This window comes from Alligator sinensis, unplaced genomic scaffold (assembly GCF_000455745.1).
Source record: "Alligator sinensis unplaced genomic scaffold, ASM45574v1 scaffold829_1, whole genome shotgun sequence".
Taxonomy (NCBI): Eukaryota; Metazoa; Chordata; order Crocodylia; family Alligatoridae; genus Alligator; species Alligator sinensis.
Window position 1 is genome coordinate 530423 of NW_005842399.1, and position 8471 is coordinate 538893.

Here is an 8471-nt window from a genome sequence, read left to right on the forward strand (position 1 = left end):
GTGCTCTTGTTTGTGTGGAGAGAAGAGCTCATGTTAGAGACCCAGAGGTTAATCCAGGTGACTGTAAGAGAGACAGAGATTAGGGTTCCCTGGTGATGACGACTGGATTGTGGCATTGGGTAAGGATCTTAGTTGACGCCATGGCCCTACTGTCTTGGGCATTGCATGGATGCATAGTGGGAACTGGTCCATGCCTCAAGAAGCTTGCAGTCTGAGTAGAAGAAGCACAGGAGTGGGGAAAGGAAGGTGAGTCACAAGGGTTTAGTGGTGTGTCTAAAGTCTCGGAGCAGGTTAGTGGAAGAGCTGGGAATGAAAACCAGGTCTTCTGGGGTCACTAGATGGTATTGCCTGGAAGAAAACTGATCTAACCTAAAAAGTGACTCAGAATCTCAGGATGAAGAGGCTCCTCAAGCTATGAGGAGGATGTCAAGCACAAATGTGCCCACGCACTCACTCATGCACACACACATACGTGGTTGACTTTCAACAGAGGCTGCTGTGAGGATAAACAGCTGCTGGCCATTAAATGATCCTATCACCCAACATCTATATCCATTTTGGGTGGTAACATTCCTCAGTCCTTGCTGCTGTCTTTGAGCCATCATTGGCATGGTGCTAGTGGACAGGCTAGCCAGGATTGAACTGGTCCAGTTCCAGTCTGTATTGATGGCTGGTTTATCAAGCCTGTGCTGCGACTGCTGCTATGATGCTGCTGCCTGGGGATCTGCACCGGTATTTGAGTAACTTCTACGGGCTCCATTGGCTCATAAAGCAGTCTGGGATGCTGATGTCTTCATTGTGCAAAGGATGCATGTTGCCTTTAGGAGCTTGCCTTTTAACATCTCTGGCATTGGCTTTCTCCTTATCCAGTGTTCTGTATCCCGTCTTCCTTTTTGTTTCCCTGTGTTGCATGTTTTGGCCACTGGTCAAAGAAAATGTTTGGAGATACAAGCTAACGTCAAGGGATGCTTGGTGACTGCATGTCACTGGATCACAAACTTTTGGGGCAAAGCTCCTCTTCTCTGGAGGCTTAGAAGGGACAGGGAGAGTTCATCCATCCTGGAAGCCCCTTGACAGACTGATGTTCTCCAGTGCCTCCTCTTGCTTGTCTCCTTGGGACATGTTGAGCTTCCCAATCTGAGCTGGAGAGAGCTATGCTAGTCCTACAACCACAGAGCCTTAGGTTGGCCAATATTTGTCTTAGAAGATAGATGGTGGTTGAGCAAGGGAAGGACAGCAAAGTGGGCTGCATTTTTATTAAACTGTCTACCCCAATGTGGATAGCGACCCTTACCACCTTTCCTAGAGAAGGGGGAGGGGAGAAGCAAGGGCCACATTGCAGCTGATAGTTAACACTGTCTGGCCTCACTGGGTAAGTCTGGAGAGGACCGCCCAGAAATCGCTCCTCCTCTGTGTCAGGACTCGGGATGTGCAGGTGTGCCAGGCTCTCAGCTCCAGTCGTGGTCAAAACCCAGCTAGTGTTACCCCTTGCTTGATATGCAAAGTTCTGTGAAAGCCGGGCTTGTCTTGGCAATGGGAGCACACACTGATTTCTCCCAACCCCAATGGTTCCTTTATCTCCCTTCATCCAAGTGCCCCCATTCCCTTCACCTCAACTAAACATCTGCCCATCTTGGAGGCAAGAAGCAAACTCTGCAAGGCTGCAGCTGATGCAAAAGAAAGTTGCCAAGCCATCATGCAAAAAGAGAATGGGTAGGGTTGGGATAGACCCTGGAGGGAAATTCTGGGCTCCTGTGTGAGTGGGGGGGATCATGTAGGACCCTTGTGTTGGGCACTTGGCTTTGCTGCCCCCCTCTCTTGGGAGATTCCCTGTTGCCTGTTCCTTGCAGTGGCAGGAGGCTGTGAGCATTGGCAGCCCCCGTACAGTGGGTGCTGTGCCTGCGGGCCCTGGCTTCCATCTTCCCCTTGCCACAGTGAGGAGTGCTGGCAGGAGTCCGTGCCCGTGTAAATAACAGTGACTGTAATTTGGGAGTGAACCCGCTGTTGTGAACTGCTTAGAGGCTGGCGTGACAAGAGCTGTCTCCTTCCCCAAGAGCAGGAAATAGCCTATCCAAAGGATTTGCTCTGACGCAGCAGGTAACACCATCGCCCCTGGAAACAAGGCTCTGAATTATGAGTGAACAGGAATTTGGCTGACCCCTTGGCCTCTGTCTAGTTCCTCTAGGAAAAAGCTATGTTTGACAGTCGGTGCTCAGGCCCGGGACAGAGGAGGTGTTAAACCTGAGGACAGAGGTGCCTCGGCAGGCCTGTAGAGAAGGGAGTCCCAGGGCTGGAATAGCAGCAGGAACTGAGATCCCTTGGCAGGGCTCCTAACCCTGGAAGAAATGGGAATGCTCCGGGTTGACTCTGAGGAGCATTGGCAGAGCACTGTGTAAGGGGCGCCGGGGGGGTGTAGCAGGGCTGCGGGAAGCAGCAGGTTGGCGTTGGGAACATCACGGTACAAGGGACTTCCTGGACTGTGATGTCTAGTCCACTTGCTGTCTGGCAGCCATTTGTCAAAGATTCCTAAAAATCATCACTTCAAACCTTCACACACCAGGCACCAAACTGGTCATCAAGAATACCCTACAGCATGCCGCAGTCAGTGCCTTGCCATGTCAATGGGGGAGTCATAGTTGGTTAATATATGCTCAGAGGATCCTAAGAAGAGGACTGTACCCTCCTTTGTGAATATTGGTCATCAGCTTGGCAAGAGGACCCTCTGGCCAACTTCCTGGCAGAAGCATCAATGTACTCAAGTCAAAACCCCCAGCCATAGCTGTGGCCGATGTCTAATGCTTCAAAGAGAGACCAGGGGGGAATAAAAGCCAATAAAACATTTGAGAGGGATAAACATTTCTTCTTTCCTGGCTCCTGCAGGCAAGCAGGAAAAGGTCTGAAGTATGCTGCACAAGTTACCTCTCCTGAGCTGCATTGGGAGAGCCTGGGGGCTGGAAGAGAGGGGGCTGTGAACAGAACCGTGGCCTTGCAGCTGTGAGAGCATGAAGGGACCACCTTCATGTGGCATGACCGGGCAAGGCTGTGCTTGTCGTGGCCAAGGGCACGTTACAAAGGAAGTGGAAGAGAGTGCAGATCAGCAAATGCCATCAGATGGAAGATGGGGTGAATGTTAGCTCAGCTTAAAAGTCCCGGCTAGCAGGGAGCCCGCCTCTGCAGCAGCCTCTCGGGTGTCCTCAATACCCCAGCAGGTGTGAAGCCCCACATCAGAGTGGCTTGAGAGCTGTGTTATCCCCTTCCAGCCCTGGGAGCTGCGGAGAACGTGACCCTGTTTTGGTCCGTCTTGCTCAGGCAAGTGCTTCAGAGCTGCATTCGGCTCGGAGGGGCCTGTTTTGCTTGGCAGGAATTGAAAGTCCCAGCAGACCTCAAAAAACACCCTCTCATCATTTCCATAGCGACGAGGAAGAAGTTCCTGGCAGCTGCGCTGTCCTCCATGGCAGAGAAATAATAAGGCTGGGCTGTGCAGCGCTTGGGTTTAACCCAGTTCCTGCGGCTCTCAGTCCCCGTCAGGGCACTGGCAGGGAGAGGAGGTGCTCGGCCTCGGGGCCCAGGAATGGCCAGAGACTTGCATGGTCTGGGGGCTTCTTGCTCATGGGCCTTGACGGCCACGTGCACTGCCTGCCATGGCACAGCCCTGGATCCGTAGAGCAGGTTGAAATGCAAAGGATGCCCCATGGAGGTGGACTGTGCCTGGTCCCTCGCTCCATCAGGCGCTAGCAGGAAGGATTGGAATGCCAAGTCCTCCGGCGTCTCTGGGGGGCGTAGGAAGACCAACCTACTCTGTATTCATAATGCACGCTGGAAAGTATTCAGCATGGCTTTTTCCCAGAGGAAGTGAATAACTAAAGGGGAAAAAATCCGGTGGATGCTTTCCAGAGGGTGGACGTGTTTATTTCCATTGAGGAAAATGTGTGTTTCGGTCCAAGTGAGCCTAAAATCCCTCCTCCTCGGGCCCTGAGCCTTCTGGTCTCCATCATTGTGCTGTTGCAGCCTGAAAGCGGCTGCGGGGGTTCGGCAGGGAGCGCTTGCCGCTTCTGGCAGTGCGGTCCAAAAGGGAAGGTGTGATGCCTGGAGGACCGCTGCTGCTGGGAAAATGCATCCATCTCACTTGCTGATTTCCTGCAGCTACTAAAACGTCTTCCGATGGCACCTTGTGGAGGAGCTGGGCATTCGCCCCAGTGTGTTAGCCAAATCTCAAGCGTTGCCTTTTACCTAGCAACCCTATTTGTTAATTGGCTTGGAAGCAGGGTCCCAACATCCTGGTCCCTCCAGTTCTTTTTTTTTGGGTGCAGCAGCAGAGGCAGTGGCTTTACCTGTCCATAGTCCCCTCTCGTCTGGAGTTGGCCTACATGAAATCTCCAGACTTTGACATCTGGCTTTGTCCCAGCTTGGGAGGAAAAGTTAGGTCTGGAATTTTCATTTGCAAAATAAAATGCTCTGGAATATATATCTTTTTCTCTCTTATTAAAGCACTTCTATTTCCTGTCGGAAGCATTAATGCAACGTATACTGTCCTGCGAAATGACTGAGTCTTAGTCAAATCGGCATTTTCAGATGGAGCAAGTATGTCGGCAGTTCTCGAGTCTCTGTGAGGTGGCTGCGTTTCGGCACTGGGTGAACCAGGACGGTTCCACTGCACGACCAAGAGCCCAGTCCTCCCAAATCAGGTGCATGCGAGTTGCCTGTACTCGAGCCTAGAGCCTTGCTCACACAGTTAGGGCCACTGTTTGGGTTTGGGGTCATGTGGCAGTAGCTTTATCCCTGGGGATAGCAAAAGGTGCTCCAAGAATCGGGGGCTGGTGTATACTGAATCCCTGTGGGAGAGCAGAAGGCTGCAGCACTAGGAAATAGCTGCAGACTGCTAAGAAGCAGGAGGTGCTAGAGGTGCTACCCTCTACAGGGTTGTGCTCCACACTTGAAATCTCATAATCATTTATCCCCAAGGTGCACTGTACCTCTTTAATGACTAACTGTCTTGCAACCTTTTGAAGCATACATTCCCTGGGCCTGGCATGTGCCAAAAGTGGCCTGGGCTGTTGGTGGTGAGTGATCCAAAGGCCTGGAAACGTGTCTGAGGAGAGGCCGTGCTTCTTGAGGTTACAAAAGACCCTGGGATGCGTTCCACCTTAGAGACTTCACCCAGGCTTGGAAAAGCAAATGCTCCCGGTTCTGTGGCTTGGGCATCTTGTGCTACTTGCATGACCTCCGTCACTCAGCCCCCGTCCCAATGCTGTTTGGAAGGCTGTTTAGCTAATAGGATTATAAACCTTTCATGGCATTAGACAACGGTAATCAATGCTCAACGCCTGCGGCTGAGCTTTGTAGCTGACACTAAGTGCAGCCAGTAGATGGCCCCAAGCCTCAATCCTGCTCTTTACCCAGGCAGGGTTAGGGAAAACCCAGAGTGGAGAGTACCAGCTGGGAGTGGGGGCGGAAGCATGACGTTAAAGGGGGCTTTTTGGAGTGTGTCTTTCCCTTAACACCCAGGGTTTGGGTTGAAACCTTTGTAGGAGCTTGTCCTGTCTGCAGAGCAGGTTGTATGTGCCTATGGAGATTTTCCCTGAGCTGGTGCTCCCCAGTGCCTGGGCAGAAGTCTCTTGCTTGGTGCTGTCCTCCATAGACCGGACTCCCAGATGCGATAGCTCTGATTTAGCTGTACTTTCCCAGCCCTGCCCAGCGTGCAGTTCACCAGCCCCTGCTCCTGGCAACAAGTGCCGTCCACGTGGTATCGGTGCTCAGGGGGCTTCCGTTCTGTACAGTCCCTGTTGCTGCAGCGGCTTCCTCCCATGGCACCGAGTCCAGCAAAACATGACATCTCTTCCTGTTGTCGTGGGGAAGGTGGATTTCCTCCCCTCCAAGCCTAGCAAATGATCTGTGATCTCCCATCTTGCTGCCGAGCTGGGAAGTCGTTCCTTTCCCTTTGCTATTTGTATAGAGGCTTCGCGCCTGCTAGTGCCATCACTGACCTGGGCTAGTTAACAAAAACCCACCAAGTGTTGAGTGCGTGAGCAGCTGCAGAACTGGCATGTGACAGAAGCCAGGCAGTGAACCGAGCTCCTTGGTGGCAGGCTGCATTACTGTACCCCAGCGGAGGCCAGGCCTGGGAGGAGTGAGATTTGACACCAGCTGCCAAGGAGGTCAGAGAAGGACCTCTGAATGAGCTGGACCACATCCATCATAGCAGACAGTCCTCTGGCTCTTTGGATTCCTGCTCTTATATATGCTTTCCCCTCCCTTCTACCACCGCCCTCCCAGGGAGCGCGGGGAGGAAACCAGGCTATGTGGGGAGAGGAAGGGATATGAACTGCAATAGCCTGTTCCCCCCTGATCACTGGATGTGGCTGAGCCAACTTGGAAAGGGAGAAGTTTGCAAAAGGGATCAGCTTCCCATGCAGTGGAGGAAAGGGCTCTGGCAACAGTGGGCAGAATGGGAGGGCGGGAGCTGGTAAAAAGCTGTGTTTTGAGTCTGCCGGGAAGGAGAGTCACAAAAAGATCAACCTTTGCTATTTGTATAGAGGCTTCATGCCTGCTAGTGCCGTCACTGACCCGGGCTAGTTAACAAAATCCCAAGAATCTGCCTGTGTAGTGAAGGCTTCCCATCTCCCTAGCCGAGACCAAACTCATAAGGAGCACTGTCTGTGGAAGGGCAGACGTGCACAGCAGGCACCAAGGTGGCATGGGATGGTCCTGGGGTTGGAAATGAGAGAGCTCTGGGGTTCATTCTGGATTCAGGCTTCCTGTGTGGCATGGGGCAAGCCTTAGCACTACTGCAGCCCTGAACACACTTGCTGCCAGCACCTACTGCTCCCCCTGCTCCTTTTGCACATTTACTTTGAGATTAGCTGGAGTCTCAAACTAAGGTTCAGTTTCCTCTGTGCCACAGACTCCCTGCGTGACCTGGGGCAAATTATTCAGTCCCTTTGTGCCTCAGTTGGCCATCTGTGAAATGCTCTTGGGTGGTACTGATATTGGTCTGCAGTCAGCTGGAGCATGTGAAGCACCAAGGTTGTGCAGGGGGGGCAAGTGAGAAGAACTAGGAGGTCTGGGATGAAATACAAGAAAAGGCTGACTTAAACTGAGAATCAGGGAAAGTCCTTCCAGGCATGTGGGCTCCACTGTCTGATGGCTTCAAGGTGGAATGGTAGCAGCTTCCCCATTTGGTCAGTTAAACTTAGCCCTGGAGAAAGTGCTGATGGGAACAACCCAGAGAAATTCCAGTGGGTAACTGTGGTGATTGCAACAGGTTGCTGGTGTCCTCAGTTCCCCCTGCCCCAGGGCTCCTCTGAAGGCTCCAGCAATCAAAAGCCAGGGCCTTGTTTTGAGCCAGATAAGCTCTTGGGTCCCAGCCCCTCCTGCTGGGTAAGGGTGAACCATTGCACATGTTTGTGTCTGCATTGTTCAGATCTCAGTGTTGGGGCTTCATCTCACTCGGCTCCTACCTGGGCCCCAGTAGGTTAGCTCACCAAATAGTAGCAGTTTTATAGGCTGTCTTTAACCCTGCCGTTGTTCCTGGCTTGCCCTGCTTTAATAACTCCCACTGCCCTGGGCCCAGGCAGCAGGCCACCACTTATGAGCTACTTAGTGGCCCCTGTACTGGACGTGCTTGGCCTCTTAGCTAAGATCAAGTGAGACCGAGGGCATCTGAACCCCAAGCCCTCCAGGCCCAGGGCTTGCACATAACATGCCTGCTTGGATTTGGGGAGTATCTGATGGGTCTGGCAGGGAGGATGCTTGCTTGGTGGTAGACCGCACAGACTCGATGATTGGGCTCTGCTCGGTTGAATTTTGGAACTGATTTGTCCTTGAACAATTCAAAAAAGTTGGTGTGGGCCAAACAAGGGACTGTGCCTTTATTCACCAGCTTGATACATGCAGCTGCATAATCTCTGCTCCTGACAGCTTTGGGGCTTGTGGCTCAGTTTCGCGCCCATCTCTTGGCCGTGCATGTACATATGAGTGTGTGTGAGAATGTCCACTCCTCTCTACATCTACTGAGATCAAGGATGTTTCCTGGCTGTGCCTAGTCGTCCCCAGCCAGGGCAGGACCGTCTCAGTTGGCTAATCACTGTAGAGCCCCTGCGCTGCCTTATCATCTACTACCTAGTGACCTGTCTCCTGCACAAATGTAATGGGAAATCTGATCCCAGAGCCTCTGATGGGGGTTGTGTTGTGCTGTTCATGCTTGTCCACATGCCTTCGCTAACAGTGTGTGGCTGAATGTGCATCTTAGTTCTCAGGACCCTCCTTCCGCATGAACAGTGCATGTGTGCGGGGGCACTGAACAAGAGATGGGAGACTATCTGTAAGCTGGCTGGAGGAGTGAATTCGTTGCACACTGCAGGTACCATCCATTTGCTGCTGTTACCTGTTGCCTTGCCCATCTGGTGGCTCTAGGATGCTGCCGTCGGCTGGAGAAGAATCGAAAGCGGCACGAGACTGGGGGGCCGCTAGCG